At 47.9% G+C, this 24,646-nt stretch overlaps 1 protein-coding gene across 8 annotated transcripts in view; it reads right to left on the reverse strand.

Annotated features, from left to right (window-relative positions):
• Positions 1 to 24,646, reverse strand: part of CEBPZ (CCAAT enhancer binding protein zeta) — a 190,236-nt gene that overhangs the window by 5,842 nt on the left and 159,748 nt on the right. The gene's annotated exons all lie outside the window — the stretch shown is intronic.

Genomic DNA, 24,646 nt, shown 5'->3' on the forward strand with positions numbered 1-24,646 from the left:
GTCTCACATACACACTCACACGGGGATTGTAGATGGTGGATGGTCACCAGCGAGTCCAAGCTCCAGCCCGGCTCCGGTCCAGGCTCCGATCCAGCGGACGAAACCCGGCAGGCAGCTCCGCGTGTAGTTGGAACGCGAACGGACAATTATATATCGGGGGGAAGGCTGGTGTCCTGCGTACGTAATATGCGTACTATTCGCGCCAAACGCCCCCCTCTCCAATGTCCTCTGAATCAGCGCGCTTCCTTGCAGTCCTCACAGTCCTCTTGCAGAGCGCGTTTCCAACCAGATCTCTTAATACACGCTGCCGCTGTAAGTCCTTGCTGGCAAGTCCTGCTTTTATCAGCGCCAGCGAGTAAGTGCTCCTTTAATAAGGTCCTCCTTTAATCAGCGCCACTGCATCAGTCTTCCGGTAAGTTCTCTCATCAAGCGCACCGTATATCTCATGAGTCCTGTGAAAGGGCTTTGCGTTTGCTTTTATAACTCAACCAAGCGAACACTCCGCAAGCCCCAAAGCCACGCCTGTCGGCGATGTCACTTCAGCCCTGGTTAGCTGGTTATCGCTTACCGGCCACGCCCTGATGGTGGGTTGACGTGGCCACACCTTCTTCCTGGCGCTCCGCCCCCTTTTCTCGGGCCTCACCTCGTGGCTTATGGCGGCGTTGAGCGAGCGCTAAGGCAGCTGCTGCTGGCCGAGGCGCGTAACACTTGGGAGGGGCCATGAGGTACAGACTGTAGGGGCGCGCCTAATGGCGTGGCTTGGAGAGGGAGGCTGACAAAATGAACGGAATGGGCCTACTTCTTATTTGATTGACAACGCAGATTCAACTATTGGAAACACGGCCTTATCTAAACACATACGAGGTGTGTTCAAAAAGTATGCGACCTTAATTTGTCATGCGTAAACAAATGAAGCGAGGGAGGCGTTGATTGGTGCACGTATGTAGGCGATCCTAATGCGCACGCGTGAATTTTTTCCCACCTGCAGAAGCTGTCATTCGACGGCAGACCGCCGATGAGTGAGGAAGTGTAAGTGAGTGCCGTCGGATTTTCGTTTTTGACAAAATGACGGAAAAACTTGAACAACGCTACTGCATCAAATTTTGTGCAAAGCTTGGCGATTCCCAAGTGGAAACGATCCGCAAGATTCAACAGGCCTTCGGGGACGAAGCAATGAGCACCACACAGATAAAGGAGTGGTACAACCGCTTCAAAGATGGCCGCACATCAGTGGAGAGTGAAGCACGTTCGGGTAGGCCCTCAACATCCCAAAATGAGATCGTCATTGACCAATTGAGGACCCTGGTGATGCAGGATCGTCGAATCACGATCAGAGAACTTGCAGACGAGGTGGGCGTCAGCATTGGATCCGTTCATTCCATTATGAAGGAGGATTTGGGCTTCAGGAGAATCTCAGCGAAGTTCGTACCAAAACTGCTAACGATTGAGCAGAAGCAACTCCGTTTGGAGATCGCACAGGACATGCTGGAGACTGTGAACAGCGATCCCAGCTTCCTCAACACAGTGATCACTGGCGATGAGTCCTGGGTTTATGGGTACGACCCAGAAACCAAGTTGCAGTCATCACAATGGAAGCATCCAACATCCCCGAGGCCAAAAAAAGCAAGGCAGGTCCGCAGCAATGTCAAAGTCATGCTGACCGTCTTCTTCGACTCCAGTGGCGTGGTTCATCACGAGTACGCACCACACGGCACAACCATCACCAAGGAGTATTACCAAGAGGTTCTGCGTCACCTTCGTGACGCTGTGCGACGCAAACGGCCGGACCTGTGGGCAGCGGGCAATTGGCAGCTCCATCACGATAACGCACCCGCCCATTCTTCACATTTGATAGAGTTTCTTGGCCAAACACAACACACCTGTGCTTCGTCAGGCTCCCTACTCTCCCGACATGGCTCCGTGTGACTTCTGGCTTTTCTCCAAGCTGAAAATGCCCCTGAAAGGGACCAGATTTCAGTCCAGAGAAGACATCATGCGGAATGCGACGGACCAGCTGCGCGCCATCCCAAAAGAGGCGTTCCAGCGCTGCTTCCGACAGTGGCAGAACCGTTGGGAGAAGTGTGTGGCAGCTTAAGGGGACTACTTTGAAGGAGATTAGTGTAAGTTTGTTGTATCTGGATACGAATATTTTTTATGAACAAAGGTCGGATACTTTTTGAACACACCTCGTACTAATGAAATAACTGAAGTCCTATGATGACCTACTTGTTGCTTGTGGCCTAACTATGGGGTGCAACCTTTAACCCTTTAATGATGTCATATTTATTTACAAGAGTGTGGGTTCTCAAAACCGCAACAATATATATATATATATATATACATACACACACACATATATATATATTGTTACGGACACGGTTTTTGGATGTTATTTTACCGAGCGGTGGTGTATTTAACCGCGTCCGAACAGTTACTCCCCGATTAGAACCCGATTCCACCCGAACGTTGACTAATCGCGCTACAGATATTCAATTGGGAAACCTCTAAAGCGACCGAAAGAGAAGAAGAGAGAAGAAAGACAGAGTTTGGAGGAAGAACAGATTTATTATACACACACAAGCAATATTTTAGAGCGACCAATATTATTTACAGCAATAGATGGAAAAGAGCAGTCACACAGTGCATTGTTAACTTATTCTATTTCATTTACTTAATCCCCAAGACAAACGAGTAGGACAGGACGTTCACACTCACACGGTGGATATTGCAGGCAGGTAATGGCTCGAGGTTGATTGCTTGAGAGGAAAGGCAAGGTCGGAGGCAACAGCTTTCAACCCCTCGCGGTTTTGGCGGGAAAACCTCCGTCGCGTATCCGCGGCCGTCACGCGCTGGCTCGGCACACCTGCTCCTCTTCCTGGGGTGGAGCCGTCTCCCTCCGTTCAGCGCGTCTCTCCAACGACAGGGGATATTGCAGGCAGGTAGGTAGGTAGGTAGGGCTTGCGGTGGATTGCGCTCCTCTTCCAGGTCATCCCCCAGCGTATCTCTCAAGGCCTCTCTTTGGTGCAGCCTCGTTGCTCCTCTCCAGCTCATCTCCAGTCATCTCCCAAAGCAGTCCCTTACATTCGCTTTTATCACCTCCGGCGGAATTAAGCCGCCGGCTCCGAGGGCACGCCTACCGGGTCACTCACCGCGGTGTTGATTGGCTGTTAGGGCCGGTTCACTCCTGCCCTCTTCTGACGAGGTGGAGCCACGCCTTTCTTCTCCAACCTTACCTCGTGGCCAATGGTGGTTGAAGAGAAAAACCGACCAAAATGCGGAAGGCAAATGGAAGGGAGGTTTTGGGGAAATTGGAAGGGCCTACGCTTATTTTGTTTGATACAATGCAAAGTCAATCTAGTGGAAAACACATACTTAGCCTACATGGAATAAGGAAATACACTATTTAAAAGATATATCGTGACCTGCGTGTATGTTCTATGAAATTAATTAGGAGGACGGCTGCGACCATTATTTACATTACCAGGATGTTACCATACCAAAACCATACTCTTCACATCCGTTACCCTTCCTCCAAAATTGTTACACTCCTCAAAACCCGTTACACTTCTCAAAACCCGTTACACTTCTCAAAATCGTTACACTGCACCCTCCTTTCTTCAGGCACGTCCTCGGGCCTACTAGACTTAACTGAGTGTGACATGTAGGTGTAATTCCCTCTACAATTAACCTGACCCTGAGTGTGACAATTTTAAAACACAAATAAGTATGTCCCCCTATTGCATTGCATCCTGTCTAACAGACTCAAGCCCACAGCTAACCGAATTACGGAATTATTCTGAAACTATACATTTACGGTGGGGAGCATTATTTACAATGACGTGATTTCTTATTTACAACGCAACCCAGGACCTGTGTGTTTTTTTTCTTTTCTTTTTAGGGAACAAGAGAAAGAAATTCCTGTTGGGAGGGAGGAGACAGCACGCATTGCATCGATGCACCAGTACCAATACCACCAAAGCACCCAAAAGCACCCAAAAGCACCACAAGCACCACAAAGCACCACTCGGTGCGCAGTCACCATGGTTCATAATAAACACAACAAAACAACTGGTGGTGGTCTTCTCCTTGTCTGCTGGGCCGATGTTCTTCCCGACGTCTTCTGGCTTCATGCGGCCTATTTGGACATAATAAAAAGCACAACTTGTGTCCATTTTTATTTAGGGCCTCAGGGGCCAACTAAGGGTGGTCCATCTGTTTGGCAGAGGTGCCACCTTACCGAGGTCCGCAAGCAAGATTCCCTGGCCACTATGGCCGGTTTCCAACAGAGGTGCCCTGCCCCAGAACCTGGGGTCCATCAAGTGGTACTTGGCCGCCGAACAGCGGTCCATAAAGTGGTACATCAACGCAATGCGTGCTGGTTCTGGGAATCTCGGGCGCACAATGGCCACCTCACGCACGCTCCCCTCGGCACCCAATGGCGCACAGGTCATGTGGGAGACAAAAGAAAGACAATTGAGCGAGGGGTAAGGTCACAAGGGTACACGTCAAACAAGGCAATGCAAGGTGAAATGCGTACGGAGGGCGAAGTGAGAAAGCTCGTCCCTACCGTACGTCACCCCCCTGTCACCTACACTACCCTTGCTCTTACCCCATATTTACAAAATCTACCCATTTACAAATTCGTCACTACTGTCACGTCTTCCCCATATTTCCCTTATACCAAATTCGTCACCACAATCCCTCTACTTCAAAATTTGCCATCATCAAATTCATCATCAATCCTCATAAGGAGGCAGAGATGGAACATCAAAGCACAATGTCACACCCACGTCATGATGCGTCTCACAATCCAAACATTTGCATCATAAAAAATAATCAAAACATGGCATGGTGTGGAGTACCTGTCACCTCAGGTGAGTGGATGCAGATGGTGCGAGGAGATCCTTCATCCTAACTATCCTCTAAATGACTTTAACACACTTTACACTACCCGGGGTCTTTCCCTGCCAATCCATTGGCCAACTTACACTATGGGTTCTAATAACCAATTCCCATTGGCCAAACTGTGGTGCTCCTCAATTTTGGGGTCTCACTCCCCCGATTCATCTCCCGGTGCTCTAGCACAATTTCTGGGCTGCGACGTGTACCTCTCCCAACAGGTCTACCCACCTGCACACCTCCACCACTGTAGTTGCCACCCGAGCTTACCTAGCTCCTCACCCTAACCTAACTAACTGGGGACAGCCCCTCTCCTGGCTCTGTCACCCCTTGGTGCCCTCTGGCACTGGGCTACCCGGGTCCGTCCTCCGGATCCTCGGGCCCCATCCACACAACTACTACCGGCTCCCAGAGCCCACCTGCGGCCTCACCTGGCCGACATCCTTACAGTGGTGGAGTGCCCAAACCAACTACACACACTAACAGGCTACACGCCCAGCCATTTCCACAACCCCAACGCACCCATCCACATACCATTCTGTCACCCGCACCACAGATGCCAATATCCAACTACAATTTACCTATACCCTCTACCTAACACTTACACTACCCGCCCCGGGTATCCGTGATGGGGGTCCACTCTTCCCCCATTCACACCTTCGCACCATCCACTCCACTCCACAATTTCCACCATACTCACTCCACGACCATCCATTCCAATACTCCATACCATTTATTCCATACACCTGTCTTTCATTCACCTGTCGTTGCACACCTGTGCAATCATACCTGGTGCCACCTGCACCCTCCTTTCTTCCTGGACCATTTGGTCAACACAACACGCAATCACCACTACTCCCTCATACACTGCTCCATTCACCTGTCAGTTGCACACCTGTGCAATCACACCTGTTCCATTCTCACCTGTTCAATCCTCACACACACGGCATCATCTCAGCTAACTACTCCCCTCTGAAACTTGCGCTTCCCAGTCGTCCCTTTAAACTATTGCGCTCCCACGTCATTATAATCCACACTAATCTACCTGCGTCCCCACTACAGGTATCAGTCACTAACTAACCTTAACGTTACCTAATGTCATCTTCGCTAGATCCCTACAATTATCCAAGCCCTCCCTGGCTCGGTTGTCATAGCCACCCCATAAACTATTGCGCATTTGCCCCCACCTGTGAGGGATGGTGGATTTGCCATCCCACCACATCGGGGGTCTCTCACTACCAATTTCGCTCGTCCAAATCCAACAATTCAAAAATTTTCCATTTACTGCCAATTCTATTCACTTTTCTAAATTTCGTTTCAAATCACTACTATCACTATCACCATCACCCGTCTACTTATTACATCCTCTCGGTGCGCCAATTCACATCTACAGCCCGGCTTCGTACAGCCGAGCAATGAACGCGGGTTCTTTTGTGCCAGCGGCTGGATACGTCCCGCATTCGGGGCAGGGACGGAGGCTTACCCGGGCCGAGATCCCATGCACCACCTCGGCGTGGAGCCATCCAATGTCCCGATCTCGACCTGCCGGCACGTCTCAATAGAAAGTGGTCGCCATGACGACCCTTCCTATCGAGCTGCCCGCTCCGCCTTGTGGAGCCCGGACGCGGCCGCTCCACGCGAGGCCCAGCGTGGATCGCGCACGGCGGTCCTTTCGAACCCGCCGTGGCTCGGATCTCCGCTGGTTCTCGCGGCACGCGAAGCCCGGCACGCACCGAGGGCCCGATCCGGCTAAAAGTCGACCTAACCTTTAACCCGGTTACCGTCGACGCTTCACCTGCAGGCTTACATGCATACGCTACCTCTTTCTTGCTCATACATGCAGCCGTTCCCATTCTCCTCGTACCTTTTCTTTCACACCTCGGTACACTCACTCCGCTCACCGACTTGGTCACACACCTGACCACCGAACACTTTGGCACACATTCGTTGCTCGCACACCTCACCAATACACCGCTTCGCGCCCCTTTCTCGGTCACCTCCTTTGTGACGATCACAGGTGTGCTCTCACCCGCACACCCAACCACGTGCCTCACTACCAACTCAAATGTGCCTTCCCACACACGCTCTACCATTCCAGGTGTGCATCCTTCCATCCCAGGTGTACATCCTCGCCCACCTGTCACAACCAGCTCACGCTCCGTTTCACTCTCACTACTCTCACCTCCACTCTCAGTCGCGCACTCACCCTTACTCTTGACAGCATGCGCTTTCCCCATGCACCCGTCCGTTACACACCTTTCTCGCGCATCCTCCCGCGCACACTTCTTCGTTACTTCCTCCGTAACACTCACCACAGGCATGCATTCTCCCTTACTCTTGACAGCATGCGCTTTCCCCATGCACCCGTCCGTTACACACCTTTCTCGCGCGTCCTCCCGCGCACACTTTTTCGTTACTTCCTCCGTAACACTCACCACAGGCATGCATTCTCCCTTACTCTTGACAGCATGCGCTTTCCCCATGCACCCGTCCGTTACACACCTTTCTCGCGCGTCCTCCCGCGCACACTTTTTCGTTACTTCCTCCGTAACACTCACCACACCGCGCTTCCCTGTGCTCCCTCGCACACGCGCTTTGACCAATTCACTCTTGACGGCACACTCACTCCTCGGCGTGCACTTTTTCCTCACACACCCCATGGTCGGACATTCTCGCACACCCCTTTTTTCGCACACCTGTCCTGTCACACACCTCACCAACGGCCTTTCACGAACACCCGGATCCAAACCAATCCCCAAGCCGACTGAATCTCCCCTCACATCATGTACATTGCCACTCACCTCCGTACCTCGTCGCACCTTCTCTGCCACCTGCAAACTTTTTATTTGGTTAGTGAGCACCGCATCATGATTTGAACACAGACCTTGTACACATTCCATCACCTCCTCCCGGATTTCTCTCTTAGTTTCTGTCCGTCCCTTCTTAATTTCACTCACCTCTTCTCCCACTTCCTCTAATTTTTGTTTAACCTCTTTTATTTCCCGGTGCGTCTCCTCAAGTTCGTCCTCTAAGGCTACCGTGACCGTTTCTACGTGCGTCCTTACCTCCCGGTCCTTCGTCTCCATTGCTTCTGTCACCTCTTCCACCCTCATTGTCAGTTCCTCCCGTACCATCTGACATTGCCTCTGCGTCGCTATTAATTCGTTTTTAATTTCTTTTTGTGTCGCCTTTAACCCTCCTAGTACCGCAGTGTTCCTTTGAACCTGCTCCACTAACTTAGTTTGTCCCTCTGTCAGCTGCTCCACCTCCTCCGTCAGATCTTCTATTCCCCCTTGTAACTTTGCCGTATTATTTCTCACCTCTTTCTCGATACGCTTTTCGCCTCGCTTTACCTCCTCGCGTAGCCCCGAGACCTCCTCACTCATCCCTCTTCGTATTTCCTCCATCTGGTTCCCCATCTGTTCGATTTCCCGGGCGGATTGTTCCCCCATTTCCCGCAATTTGTCCTCCATCCTATTTTCTAACCCCATTAACCCATTTTTCACCCCCTCTAACTGATTCTCTTGAGCGGCCATTCTGTTTTCTACCCCCATTAACCCATTTTTCACCCCTTCTATCCCATTGTCTAATCCCTCAAATTTCTTGTCTAACTCCTTAAAATTATTGTCTAATCCCTCACCGGTACCCCTCGCTTCGTCCCTCATTACCCCCAATTGCTCACTCTGAGCATCCATCCGGTTCCCCATTACCCCCATTTGGTTTCCCATCCTGTTTTCCATCCCTTTGAAATTATCGTCTGTTTTTACCATAAAGGCCATCATCTGTTTCATAAACAGGTTCCAATTCATTGGCATCTCGGGTTCGGCTACCGCGACCATGGGCGTGGCTAAATTTGGTGCCGCAACAACCATGTGCGCGAGGACGCCATCTTGTGCACCTGATACACCCTCAACCGCCTCCTCATTGCTCTCCTCCTCCCTTTCTTCCACATACATTTCCCCTGGTTCCTGGGTTACCCCTAACCCGTCTATCTCCCCCACCGACATCCGATCGCCTTGATTGTCCATGGCGCGATCTCAAAATTCGGGTTTTATAAAACAACACAATTTCGGCAGCTCGTAATTTTGACCAAAAATTTTTTTTTTAAATTTGGGCCTAACAAATTTAGTCCCGGGTCCGAATCCGACTCCTCGACACCAATTGTTACGGTACTAACACAATTGGTGTCCACAATTTGGGCTAAATAAATTTAGTCCCAGGTTCGAATCCCACCTCCTGACTACCAATTGTTACGGACACGGTTTTTGGATGTTATTTTACCGAGCGGTGGTGTATTTAACCGCGTCCGAACAGTTACTCCCCGATTAGAACCCGATTCCACCCGAACGTTGACTAATCGCGCTACAGATATTCAATTGGGAAACCTCTAAAGCGACCGAAAGAGAAGAAGAGAGAAGAAAGACAGAGTTTGGAGGAAGAACAGATTTATTATACACACACAAGCAATATTTTAGAGCGACCAATATTATTTACAGCAATAGATGGAAAAGAGCAGTCACACAGTGCATTGTTAACTTATTCTATTTCATTTACTTAATCCCCAAGACAAACGAGTAGGACAGGACGTTCACACTCACACGGTGGATATTGCAGGCAGGTAATGGCTCGAGGTTGATTGCTTGAGAGGAAAGGCAAGGTCGGAGGCAACAGCTTTCAACCCCTCGCGGTTTTGGCGGGAAAACCTCCGTCGCGTATCCGCGGCCGTCACGCGCTGGCTCGGCACACCTGCTCCTCTTCCTGGGGTGGAGCCGTCTCCCTCCGTTCAGCGCGTCTCTCCAACGACAGGGGATATTGCAGGCAGGTAGGTAGGTAGGTAGGGCTTGCGGTGGATTGCGCTCCTCTTCCAGGTCATCCCCCAGCGTATCTCTCAAGGCCTCTCTTTGGTGCAGCCTCGTTGCTCCTCTCCAGCTCATCTCCAGTCATCTCCCAAAGCAGTCCCTTACATTCGCTTTTATCACCTCCGGCGGAATTAAGCCGCCGGCTCCGAGGGCACGCCTACCGGGTCACTCACCGCGGTGTTGATTGGCTGTTAGGGCCGGTTCACTCCTGCCCTCTTCTGACGAGGTGGAGCCACGCCTTTCTTCTCCAACCTTACCTCGTGGCCAATGGTGGTTGAAGAGAAAAACCGACCAAAATGCGGAAGGCAAATGGAAGGGAGGTTTTGGGGAAATTGGAAGGGCCTACGCTTATTTTGTTTGATACAATGCAAAGTCAATCTAGTGGAAAACACATACTTAGCCTACATGGAATAAGGAAATACACTATTTAAAAGATATATCGTGACCTGCGTGTATGTTCTATGAAATTAATTAGGAGGACGGCTGCGACCATTATTTACATTACCAGGATGTTACCATACCAAAACCATACTCTTCACATCCGTTACCCTTCCTCCAAAATTGTTACACTCCTCAAAACCCGTTACACTTCTCAAAACCCGTTACACTTCTCAAAATCGTTACAATATATATACAATATACATCTATCTATAATTCCAGTAATCTCTGTGTGTATGTGTGTGTGTCTGTGTGTGTGTGTGTGTGTGTGTGTGTCTGTGTGTGTGTGTGTGTGTGTGTTTGTCTGTGACCGCTGTTTCTCGACAACCACGGGTCCGATCTAATTGAAACTTGCCAGATATATTGCTGGGGACCTGAGGATGTGCCTTTTCAAGGTTTCATATTAATCGGAGAAGTAGTTACCGAGCTATGGCGATTTATTTACCAAACTAATCACAGAACAGGTTGCGGGGTAGGCCAGCCAATCACAGAACACGTTGTTGCGTAGGCGTGGCCGATGTGAGAGCGCGTGCGCCATTACGGATAGTAATTCAATTAAAAACATAAAAACATTGTCCCAATTCAGTCAGAGCGAAGGGCGTTGTTTTTTTTTTTTTTTTTCCCCACGCACGATCACGCGAAAGCGAAGAGCGTTTTATTTTTCCCCTAAAATTCAGTCGCCGGACGGTGAAAGTTTTTTTTTTTGGGCAGCTACTGGCAGCCACGTACGGGCAATCACAGGACACGTTGTTGTGTCGACGTGCCGTGTTGTTTTCCCTCGCGGTTTGGAATGTTTTTCCTTTTCATTTTTTTTTCTCTTCTCTTTCTACTTTTCCTTGCGATTAAATTGCAAAAAGCCAAAATACGTTGGCGCTAATTGAATAATTGGGCATTAACACTAAATGGCGAATAATCGTAACTGCGATATGCGAACTTCCGGACAGTGAAGACTTCACTTCCGGCCTTACGAAAGTGACGACTAACTGTCTCGATTGTATCTTACCACTGTCTTATTGTTAGATCTATCTATTCTATCTTATCTATATTATACTTACCGTCTATATACTTACTGTCTATCTTATAGATAGATTGTAGATAAAGACAATGCCCCAATCGAGTCGTCGTTTACGAGAACGAAGGAACGAAGCTGCACGTCGTGCACGCGCAATGGAATCTGACGAAGAACGAGCTGCTCGCCTGACACGCGACGTTACGCGCGTGAGAAGACGTCGTGCAGCTGAAAGGGATGAAGAACGGACTGCTCGCTTGGCAGACAACACTGGACGAGTGACAAGGCGTCGTGCAGCTGAAACGGATGAAGAACGGACTGCTCGCTTGGCAGAAAAACACTGGACGCGAGGCAAGGCGTCGTGCAGAAGAAACGGATGAAGAACGGACTGCTCGCTTGGCAGACAACACTGGACGCGAGGCAAGGCGTCGTGCAGAAGAAACGGATGAAGAACGGACTGCTCACTTGGCAGACAACACTGGACGCGAGGCAAGGCGTCGTGCAGAAGAAACGGATGAAGAACGGACTGCTCGCTTGGCAGACAACACTGGACGCATGACAAGGCGTCGTGCAGAAGAAACGGATGAAGAACGCGCTGCTCGCTTGACATGCGACGTTACGCGCGTGACAAGGCGTCGTGCAGCTGAAACGGATGAAGAACGGACTGCTCGCTTGGCAGACAACACTGGACGCGAGGCAAGGCGTCGTGCAGAAGAAACGGATGAAGAACGGACTGCTCGCTTGGCAGACAACACTGGACGCGAGGCAAGGCGTCGTGCAGAAGAAACGGATGAAGAACGGACTGCTCGCTTGGCAGACAACACTGGACGCGAGGCAAGGCGTCGTGCAGAAGAAACGGATGAAGAACGGACTGCTCGCTTGGCAGACAACACTGGACGCATGACAAGGCGTCGTGCAGAAGAAACGGATGAAGAACGCGCTGCTCGCTTGACACGCGACGTTACGCGCGTGACAAGGCGTCGTGCAGCTGAAACGGATGAAGAACGGACTGCTCGCTTGGCAGACAACACTGGACGCATGACAAGGCGTCGTGCAGAAGAAACGGATGAAGAACGGACTGCTCGCTTGGCAGACAACACTGGACGCGTGACAAGGTGTCGTGCAGAAGAAACGGATGAAGAACGGACAGCTCGCTTCGCAGACAACACTGAACGCGAGGCAAGGCGTCGTGCAGAAGAAATCCCTCACCAGCGAGAAGACCGGCAAGTAAGGGATGCCCTGCGCCATCAGGATGTACACCGTGTGAGACTAGAGCAGGCTCACCATGACAATCGCAACCTTGCTCGATACGATGATACCGATTTCTTCCGAGAGGTACTTCATGGTGAGTACAGGCACGCGTTGAGCAGGACCTCAATATTTCAATGCACTAAATGCTCGCATTGTGCTGCTTTGGTGTGGAATGAGGAGAGAAGAGGATTTTGCTGCAACCACGGCAAGGTCGATCTTATGCATGATCCTACGAATCCAAAACCCGGTTCAATTCCATCACAACCTCCAGATGCTATTAAAAACCTTTTCCTTAACCAGGACTTTGTGAAGCACGCGAAACAGTACAACAACGCGCTGGCAATGGCAAGTATCGGTGTCTGAGAGATACGTATGCCTGGCTTCAATCCTGGAGTGCGCATACAAGGTAAGGTTTACCATTACATTGGTGCTCCTCTTGCCGATCTGGGTTGTACCCCACGCTTTGCTCAGATCTACTTTCACGATCCAGCCCATGAGCTGGATTATCGTCGTGCCTACACCTCGAACAGTGGCCTGAATGAGCAGTTTTTGCTAAGAGCACAACAGGCCATTCATGAGTGCAACCCATACGTCCAGCAATTCAAATCAGCCATTGAGTATGTGGTTCATAATGATAGCGCCAATGAACTGAATATTGTGTTAACAGGTCGCACGCGGCGCCGAGACCTTCATCATGGTACCGTCAACCTTCCCTCACCAGACAGCGATGTGGCTGTCATTGCTCCAGGGGCAATGCCAACAGAGCAGTTTGGAAGGCTGGCAGTCGCTGTTCACCTCAGAGGAGGAGGTTTACAGACAATAGACGCCATGCATCCAGCGTATGACCCACTATCATACATACTTCTGCTACCCTGCGGCTCTCAGGGGTACCACACTGAGTTGGCAGGGACAACGCCAACAACTTTCTACCGCTACCATCTACAAGTACGTGATCCTACTCATCACTTCAATCTACTGCTTCGTGGTGGAAAGTTGACACAGCAGTACGTATGCGACATGATGGCAAAAATTGAGTCACACCGTCTCAATTGGATTCGCTGCAACCAGAAGTCAATTAAGGCAGAAAAGTATAAGATCATCGTTGATGCGTTGAACAGTGATGCTGAGGTGCTACCTGGACGCCTCACCATTCTGCCACCGTCAATTTAGGCTGATACGGTTGGGCGGCTCCCCATTATTTCCGTCAACTCACATAATGCCGAGTTGTACTATCTCCGCATGCTACTGTACCGCGTGCCTGGCCCCACATGCTTTCAGGATCTCCGTCGTGTTGGTGGTAGGGTCATGGAGACCTATCTGGCAGCCTGCATTGCATATGGCATCGTTGACAATGACCAGGAGGTGGATTCTGTTATGGAAGAGGCTGCAAATATTGCATTTGGCCCTGCAGTCCGCGAAGTATTTGCCAACATGCTCATATTCGTTCTCAGAGGCAACCACGTGCAGTTCTGGGAAAGGCACAAGTATGTGCTGTGCGAGGACTTCATGCGTGCAGCAGGTGTGAATGAACCAAATGGACGCATTGTGAGTGAAGTGCTACTAGAGCTGAGGAACAAAGTTGAGTGCCACGGCTTTTCGCTCAGTAAGACCTTTGGCCTTCCTGAGCCTGAACCAGTTCATTTCCAGTCTCGCATTCCGCGCGTCATCGAGCACGAAACAGTGCACAATATAGGAGAACTTGAGGCTCACATCGCTCAAACAGAGTGCCTTCTTAATGACGAGCAGCGCGTTGTTGTCGATAAAGTGATGAGGAGTGTGGAACACGGACATGGCTGCATGATTGCAGTTGATGCAAGTGGTGGGACTGGGAAAACATTCACATTGTCTCATATACTCAACAAAGTGCGAGCAATGGGCAAAGTGGCTCTTGCAACTGCTGCAAGTGGTATTGCAGCTACTCTGCTGCCTAAAGGGGCCACCTTCCATAGTAGGACCAAGTGTCCTCTCATTCTCACTGATGAGTCCACTTGCAACATCAGTGAAAATGACACCACTGCAGCACTCATACGCATGACTAATCTAATGGTGGTGGATGAGGTTTCAATGATGGATCGTCGCGCATTGGAGGCAGCAGATCGAACATTCCAGTGGCTTCGGGGCTCAGAGGAACCATTTGGCGGCATCACAATGGTTTTCAGTGGTGACTGGAGGCAGATCCTTACTGTTGTGCCACACGGTAGCCGTATTGACATAGTTGGAAGGTGCTTCAAGAGCTCATACCTGTGGAGAAAAGTGCAGATCCTTCGTCTCAGAGTAAACATGAGGATCATGCAGGGTGCTGGAGAACAACAGGACGAATCTGATTTTGCAAAATTCCTGCTGGATCTGGGTGAAGGGAAGATTCCTGTCAATCCAGAAGAGGGTGAATTTGCTATTGAGCTCAGGGAACCGCTCATTCTTCCAGGTGAAAAACTTCAGGATATTGTCACTTGGGTGTACGAAGACTTGCATAACAACATTAGCAACCCCAAGTGGCTATGCGAGCGTGTTATACTATGTCCGACCAATTCCGAAGTCGATCAGGTAAATGACTACATGACGACCATATTTCCAGGGGAGGAACATGTTTGCTGTAGCGTCGATACAGCGGAATCTGAGGGTGATCATTTGTATCCGCCTGAGTTCCTGAACACCCTCTGTCCATCTGGTATGCCTCCACATCGAATCTCTCTCAAGGTGGGTATGGTAATCATGCTGCTGCGAAACTTCGACCAGCAAAGCGGGCACTGCAATGGCTCAAGGTACATCATACTTCAGATCCTTCCAAATCTGTTGGTTGCAAAATCTGTGATGGGTGTCAATTCTGGACGCACATTGCTCATTCCACGCATAACCTTGAGTCCATCTGACAACATGTTCCCGTTCACTCTGCGGCGTCGGCAGTTTCCGGTACGACCCTGCTTTGCCATGACTGTGAATAAATCCCAAGGACAGTCGCTACACCATGTTGGGATCTTCTGCACAAGAGACTTCTTCAGCCATGGTCAGTTCTACGTGGCGGCCAGTAGGGTTGGCAGATCCAGCAGCCTCCGCATTCTTGCCCTGGACGAGGAAACAAAGAAGAAGCGCCGTTTCCTCAGCAATGTTGTTTATGAAGAGGTGCTAACGAGATAAAGGTGTGTACAATGTACATGTAGACAATTTTTATTATTATTTATTTATTGAAGAAACATTGTTTCGAAAAGAATTCATCAAAAAAAGTGCACAACTTTTTTTGGCAGTCGTACACCATGTTAGGATCTCCTGGAGAAGTGCCGTTTCCTCAGCAATGTTGTTTATGAAGAGCTGCTAACGACATACAGGTGTGTACATGTGGACAATTTTTATTATTTATTTATTGATTGAAGAAAAATTGTTTCGAAAAGAATTCATCAAAAAAAGTGCACAACTTTTTTTGGCAGTCGTACACCATGTTAGGATCTCCTGGAGAAGTGCCGTTTCCTCAGCAATGTTGTTTATGAAGAGCTGCTAACGACATACAGGTGTGTACATGTGGACAATTTTTATTATTTATTTATTGATTGAAGAAAAATTGTTTCGAAAAGAATTCATCACAAAAAGTGCACAACTTCTTTTGGCAGTCGCTACACCATGTTGGGATCTTCTGCCCAAGACTTCTTCAGCCATTGTCAGTTCTACGTGGCGGCCTGTAGGGTTGGCAGATCCAGCAGCCTCCGCATTCTTGCCCAGGACGAGGAAACAAAGAAGAAGCGCCGTTTCCTCTGCAATGTTGTTTATGAAGAGGTGCTAACGACATAAAGGTGTGTACAATGTACATGTAGACAATTTTTATTATTATTTGTTTATTGAAGAAAAATTGTTTCGAAAAGAATTCATCAAAAAAAGTGCACAACTTCAAGTGCACAATGTCGAAACGGTGTGGCCTTTGGAAGTGTTTAGGAATTCAGCTCTACTCAACATGCTTGCCAACGAAATACATCTCAATTTGGTGGTATGCTTTGCAAACCTTTTTTTTTTTTTACTATTTTAAAACTAAAACAATTCGAACATGGAATACATACTGACACTGCACTTTCAGGTCTCCTACAAATCCTACCCTGTCGCCTCACCGTGGCGTAGGAGTGGCAATGGTCAATGGCATCGAATGTCATGGCTAGCAAAGACAGGGAGGTAAACTTGATTTTAATTTGGAAATTTTTTTTTTTTTTTTTTTTGGCAAGGAACGGGCACCCACGTACGGGCACGTCCTAGTATATTCAAATACAATATATACATATATTCTGTTTCGTAATTGCACTATTTTGAATTCATAAATGTATTCACCCCACCTTACGGAACAACTCCACATCCGGATTTAAATATTTGTTTACGTCACGAATGTTGGTAAAAGTTTATTTTAATGCTATTATATTGTTGCGGTTTTGAGTCCGTCAAGTGATTCTAATAAAGGTTAAAATCTGTCCCCCATAGTTAGTCACACAAGCAACATGTAGCCTCGCGATAGTATAGTTATGTCTTCGTATTTGTAAGCTTAGTCCTTTTCCTTTGTTAGTCTGCGTTGAGTAGAGCCAGGAGAATTGGCCCTACTTGCCACCGATTTTCCAGCTACCCTAGCCTCAATCCAGTTTGCTAAACGTTGGTTGATCATTGGGCGGGTTAACACGAGGCAGGCCTAGGAAGGTCGGGGCGGTGTCGAGGTTGGAGCGGCAGAAGCGCTGACGGTAAGCACGAGCTGCCAATCAGAGCTAGGAGGTGGTGACGGCGGCGTGGCGTCAGAGGGCGTGGTGAGAAGGTTCGAGTGAGTTCCAGAAGGTTCGGGGGGGCGTAGCTATAAGACCCGCTGCAAAAGCCCTCGAGAGGACTGAAGCGAAGGACTGCAGCAAAGAGACAGGACTTGCGGCAAACGAAGGACTTGCATCGGAGGGCTTGAAAGGACTAGCGCGGGAGGACTTTCAGCGAAGGACTTGCATCGGAGGACTAGCGCGGGAAAGCCGAGAGCAAAGGAGGACTCGCGGCAGTTGATGAACTTTATGAACTTCACGCACTTGCACAAGAGCGGGACAGATACGCGGGCGCAGCCATACGCGCTTGAACCGAATACCGCGCATTTGAGACTCGCGAGTGAGAACGGCTGAGTAACCGCCAGCCGCGCTGAAGTCCGCCCTTTGCCGTTCCGCCCCAACATCTGCTTTGTTCGGGAGACGCGCTACGAGTCCCTGCCTTCGCCTGCCACCATCTTCGCGGGACGTGCCGGGGCCGTGGAGAACCGGACGGGGACCGTCTCTGAACGACCACATCGACGCTTGGGCTGACCAGCTACCCATCTGCAATCCCCTGTGTGAGTGAGACGGGCCCGTTGTCCAAGGGATAAGTTAAGACTGTTTAAGACGACTCTGTGTCTCTTCGTCCTTGAACCTTGTATATACAGTCAAGTGAAAAAGTAACGACACCCCATGTAAAGTTTTGACTTTTTCAACATATTTCAACATACAGCTATTTGATCTTCATTTCAACAATATTGATAGATAAAGGTGAGATAATATAACAAATATCATGAAACATTTACATTTTGTAGTCCATTGTATAATTTAAATAAACATAAATGCAAATTTCGCATGTGGAAAAAGTAAGTACACCCTTGGCTCTAACAGGTGGTATTGCCCCCTTTGGCAGAAAACCTCAAGTAGGTGTTTCTTATAACTGTCTACCAATCTCTGACATCGACTGGGAGAAATTTTTGCCCACTCCTCCATGCAGAATTCTTTCAGCTGTGCGATGTTTGAGGGGTTTCTTGCATGCACAGCTCGTTTCAAATCCCCCCACAACATCTCGATGGGATTTAGATCCGGGCTTTGACTTGGCCATTCCAGAACCCTCCATTTCTTTCTTTTCAGCCATTCCTTGGTGGATTTACTGGTATGTTTAGGGTTATTGTCATGTTGCAAGGTCCACCTTCGGTTGAGCTTCAACTTTCCGACAGATGGCCTCACATTATCCTCAAGCACCCTCTGGTACAATGAAGAATTCATAGTGGATTCTATGATGGTGAGCTGCCCAGGCCCTGATGCAGCAAAGCTGCCCCAAACCATAATATTTCTACCACCATGCTTTACAGTTGGTGTCAGGTTCTTGTGGTCAAATGCTGTCATTGGTTTTCACCAAACATGTCTTCTGGTACTGTGGCCAAATAGCTCTACCTTTGACTCATCTGTCCAGAGCACATTGTTCCAGAAGTGCTTGTCTTTGCCTCGGTGTTCATTGGCAAACTTTAGACTTGCCCTGATGTTCTTTCTGTACAGCAAAGGTTTCCTCCTGGCACACCTCCCATGTAGATCAAATTTGTGCAGCCTCTTTCTAATGGTAGACTCGTGCACTTTGACAACAGTGGCAAGAGCTACCTGTAGGTCCCGTGATGACATTATGGGGTTCTTAGAGACTTCTTTCAGCATCTTGCAGTCTGCTCTCGGGCTGAACTTGCTGGGGCGGCCTGGCCTGAACAAGTTGGCAGTTGTTTGGAATCTTCTCCACTTGTAGATGATCTTCCGGACAGTCGAATGATTGATTTCAAATTGTTTGGAGATCTTTTTAAATCCATTCCCAGACTCGTAGGCATCTATAACCTTCTTTCTGAAGGCCTCAGAGAGCTCTTTTGATCTAAGCATGGTGACGCTGCACACTTCAACAAAAAAGGAGCAAACCAAACTAAATATCTGAGGTTTAAATGAGACAGGTTCCTCCACGATCCTCTCTAACGATGTTCTAATCATTTGCACCTGAGCTGGTGCACCTGATTCTAATTTTAGGTATCTGAAGTAGTGATAAATGTCGGGGTGTACTTACTTTTTCCACATGCGAAATTTGCATTTATGTTTATTTAAATTATACAATGGACTACAAAATGTAAATGTTTCATGATATTTGTTATATTATATCACCTTTATCTATCAATATTGTTGAAATGAAGATCAAATAGCTGTATGTTGAAATATATTGAAAAAGTCAAAACTTTACATGGGGTGTACTTACTTTTTCACGTGACTGTATATATATATATATATATATACATACAGCGTGAGTCAAAAGTAGCGCCCGATTTCTGTTTATATATATTCAGTAACTTTCCAAACTCTCAGCAATAACCTGCAAAACAAAAACAACAAGCGTTACGCCTTGGTCCCCCGTCGGTGAAGTGATGCGAGTTGACAAAGTGGAAGATGCAAGGCGGCCATCTTGAATTTTGACATGGCGACCCAATTTTCAATAGCATTCTTCCTCATGCATAGATACACCCACACACCAGATTAGACGTTAGTAGTTCGTTTATTTTTCAAGATATTTCGCTCACAAGGTTCAGACATATATATGGTGGCGGCCATCTTGGATTTTGACGTGGCGACCCAATTTTCAATGGCGTTCTTCCTTATGCCTCGATACACCCACACACCAGATTAGACGTTGGTACTTCGCTTATTTTTCAAGATATTCAGCTCACAAGGTTCAGACATACATGGCGGCGGCCATCTTGGATTTTGATGTTGCGACCCAATTTACAATAGGATTCTTCCTTATGCCTAGATACACCCACACACCAGATTAGAAGTTGGTACTTCGCTTATTTTTCAAGATATTCCTCTCACAAGGTTCAGATATATATATATATGGTGGTGGCCATCTTGGATTTTGACGTAGCGACCCAATTTTCAATACCGTTCTTCCTTATGCCTAGATACACCCTCACACCAGATTAGAAGTTGGTACTTCGCTTATTTTTCAAGATATTCCTCTCACAAGGTTCAGACATACATGGCGTCAGGAATACATGGCGGCGGCCATCTTGGATTTTGACGTGGGTTGCACCCATTCACCAAATTCGAATGCCGTCCTTCGCTTATGCATGCCCGCACGCACATACGCACGCACACACGCACGCTCGCACGGGAAAACCATAGTCCCCCTTTCGCTCTGCGGTGCGACGGGGGACAAAAAATAAATAAATTAAGAAAATTAATAATCTGCAAGACAATTATTAACATGACATCCCAGAAAGAATCTGACAGCCGAAAAAACAGAAATCGGTGAATATTTTGTGATAATCTTTTATTGATTTTAATTATACAATTGAAATGAATGAATGAATGTGTAGTGAAAATGTATCAAAGTTGAACCCAGGTGTGATGCTCGCTTAAACCACTGAGAGGCGTCTATAAGACCTCGGACGTCCGCGACTTCGGGCCACTCCTGCGACATTATTCTATGACATGTAGACTCGGATGGTACGTACCCGCTCATATTCTAGGCTTGCTTGCATTGACTAATATTATCGATCCTTCCTATATGATGCCACGATCCTGATATATATTGCATGATTGTATTTTACAGGATGATGCCAGAGATCTGATTGTTATTAAACCGACCTATGGGACAAAATTGTGGACCTGATTGATTTTCACAACAGAATGAATGATCGTTTTAAGGCCATTTTCCCCGCTAGAACAGGGGTTAGCCTTGCAGGCCCCATGACAATCATGGTTCCCTGTTTGAGGCAATGTTTTTATGGCCGGATGCCCTTCCTGCCGCCAACCCTTGGTCACGCTCTTACGATGCGCAGGGATACGGTGTACCTATTCTAAATCGGGGTACACACCGTGATCATTCATCCCAGCAAGCTGGTACTCAATTTGCCGACCTCGGAAGGATGACAGGCTGAGTCAACCCCCATGGCGTTAATTCAGCGATCGACCGGGATTCGAACCCAGGATCCTAGGATCCCAAGCCGACACCCTAACCGCTAAGCCAACACTAGGTTCTTCAATTAATCAATTAATCAATGTCTGCAATTATACAATTAATCAATCAATTAGTGCACCTCTCCCTCCCAATGCAGCCTCTATGAGCTGCACTGCGGTATTGCCGGGCGCCGGAGGCGCACCGACAATGCCGCGCTGTAGGATATTTAATTATTTGACATGGGGGTGGTGTACTTTGAATGTATCTGTACTTGTTCCTTATGTTTTTACAATTATAACAAGGCCGGCCATAAAAACTCAGATCTTTAACAACAACAACAACAACCATCCATTAAACAAACACAACAGGCATAATTGCCGACAGAAGTCTGAACATTCCCAAATGGCAACTGAACCATGCCTCCAAAGGATAACAGGTAGGCCACGCCCCGAGCTTCGTCATTGGTCGAGAGGACATGGGGTGTTTCGAGTGGAACTCGGCGATTGGACGGCATGACGACAGAGAGCAAGAAGCTTCGAGAAGGAAGAGGAAGAGTCGCTCTCTCTTTACTGATTCTGGCTTGAACAACAAGCTCGCCATTATTGGTGCAATTGGTTGGTATACTAGTGACTTTGGTGCACTTTTTAAGAGAGTGAGGAGCTCTTGGCTGCATGGGCAGCATTGTGAGGGAGGGAAGAAGAAGAGCGCGTCTTGGCTTTTTTTCAGTCGTCTTTTGTCTCTCTTGGTTTTTCGTCTCTGCTACCGGCTGCGGCTGGCCAGTGTGCGCTTGTGGGAAGACTTTTTCGGAGTTTTTGTGGACCGTTTGCAATGTTGGAGGAGGGGGTGTTGGACTATGGTGCTTTTTGGGGGAGCAGAGAGCCGCGTCTCGCCTGGCGGTGGAAGCGAGGAAGGGCCGTGTAACTGCTTGCTCACGCCTGAGCGTTTTCAGTGCCATTTGTTGGAGCGTTTCTCGCACGGGTGGCTACACTGATTGCCATGACAATCAAGCTCCCAAGTGCATTTTGGACAGAGCTGATTACCGACCGACTCAATAAAACATTTTATTTTATTTTACCTTTCCCCTTGTCTGTTTTTGCATCTGAGTGGAGACGTTTATTTTCGTCACATGTTACAGCTTCAACTCGCACCATCCTTTGCCAACTCAATGAAAGGGGGTTATATGGTAAGAGTCCCAGAAGGATCCCACTGCTGAGAGAGAGGCATAAGAAAGCCTGACTGGAGTTTGCCAAAACACACCTGAACAAGCCAAAATCCTTCTGGGAGAATGTCCTGTGGACAGATCAGACCAAATTAGAGCTTTATGGTAAAGCACATCATCTCTTATGTTTACAGAAAACAAAATGAAGCTTTCAAAGAAAAGAACACCTTCCCTACAGTCAAACATAGAGGAGGTTCAGTGATGTTTTGGGGTTGCTGTGCTGCATCTGGCACTGGGTGTCTTGAATGTGTGCATGGCATCATCATCATGGCATCATCATCAATCATGAAGATTGCCAAGGCATTTTGGAGCACAATGTTCAACTCAGTGTCAGAAAGCTGGGTTTCCGTCAAAGTTAATGGGTCTTGCAGCAGGACAATGACCCCAAACACACTTCAAAAAGCACCCAGGAATGGTTCAAGACAAAATGCTGGACTGTTCTGAAGTGGCCAGCAATGGGTCCAGATCTTAATCCAGATCTAAGACAGGCAATTAGTTTCACCGACAATAGTTGTGGGAAATTAATTGACAGGACAATACGGAAGAGCTCTGGAGACAGTACCCTAACAAGATAAGCCAAGATTAAAAGTAAAGGTTTTCCATCTGCAATCTGCCCGAGCAGTATGAGATGAGGGCGTTTTGCTTTGATCTAGCTCCTGAAACTTGAGCTTCCAGGTCAGAAGGCACATGGCAGTCTGTGGTAGGCTCACTGCATTCCACTCGCTATGCTCTGACATATGTGGAGCCAAGCTTCGAGAGGTCATGGTATGAGGTTCCACCTTGTGGAAGGACGGAGGTGCTGCACAACGGCAAGTTAACTAAACAAAGCACCGGATCACCACATCCTCTCTCCTGAGGTCGACGGATTACATGGTTGGACTATTGCAATGACAAAATAAAATGTCAATCTCAAAAGCGCTTCAAATAAATAAAAAAAACAGCGCACTGTAATCTTTACTTTGTCATAGAAACAAGAAAGCTTTCAAACGTTGGGCGAGTTCGGAAAGCAAGTTCGAGAAGTTTCGCACAAAAACTTGCGTCGAACGTTCGTAATGCAGTGGGAGCAGCACGACCACTCTGATAAAATGATTGTTCCTTCCGATGACATACACATGACCTCACACTTGCCACAAGCACACCATGGAAGCTGGACCACACAAATCTTGAAATAGCTAGAATTGAAGCCATGCATGCAATCTAATTATTGGTTGAGGTGTCAACTTCATTTCAACAACTTCCTCAAGCTCAGAACAGCTGTCCATTTCCGGTTGTGTCTTGGGCAATTCCAGTGCACAAATGAGTAGCCTGATGCCGTGTACATTGAGGGAAAGCACTGCGGAGGTTTTTTCTCAGGGCTATTCAATTCTGGCAATTGTGAGATAGAGGGTCCATTTTCTCTTTGTCTGGAGGCCAGAGTGGGATGAATGACGAAAAGGCAGTTAGAGGAAATATTCAAGGGCTCCAAATTTAGATTCTCAAATTAAAACGAATGAGGAATCAATGTATTTTTTTTTTTTGCATTACACATAATTGGTTCATATAAAATGCAACAATTGTTTTTACATTTGCCAGCCCAGATCCCAGCTGTATATGTTTTGGGCCTTTTTAGCAGGGGGAAAAAAGCACATATAAATAAATAAATAAATAGAAATAAACCCTTTTTACAAAGGCCTAAACATCCTGCCAATTGCCAACAAGGAGCAATTAAAATAATTGTGCAAAACCATTTTGCAAAAGCGAGCGATAAAAGGTACGCCTTTTCCACCACGAGGCCTGACGTGACCGCCCACTGTGCAGGGGCCATGGTGAGACGCTAAGCAACGTTGTTAACAACCGTGCAGAGCCCACAGACCAATTCTTACATTAGAGGGAGGTCTTTGGCATATCAAAAGTAGAAAAAAAATACCTGCAATGGTAATGAAGACTCTTTATAAAGCTATCCAACATGTTTGCACTGCCATTTCTCCAAACTCAATATAGACACAAAGGGAATATGAATGGGGGGGTATAAAAAAAGAAAATAGGTGCAACCCAGACATGCTCCTTTGAGTTGCTTGTTATCGCAAAGGAACTGCCATGTTTTGTCAAGCAGAACACGGTTACACAGCAGTTCCGCTGCTTTCTCGCGGAGATTACGATAGTAATTTCCAAGCAATACCAAAGGAATGAAAATTCTCGCCCAAGGCTTTCAATTGCAATTCTCTTCAACTTCCTAAAATTAAAGTACTTTGGAGCACGTTGCCAAAACAAGAAGGGGTGAGA

Source organism: Myxine glutinosa, chromosome 5, assembly GCF_964187855.1.
Source record: "Myxine glutinosa chromosome 5, kmMyxGlut1.1, whole genome shotgun sequence".
In the NCBI taxonomy this organism is placed as follows: Eukaryota; Metazoa; Chordata; class Myxini; order Myxiniformes; family Myxinidae; genus Myxine; species Myxine glutinosa.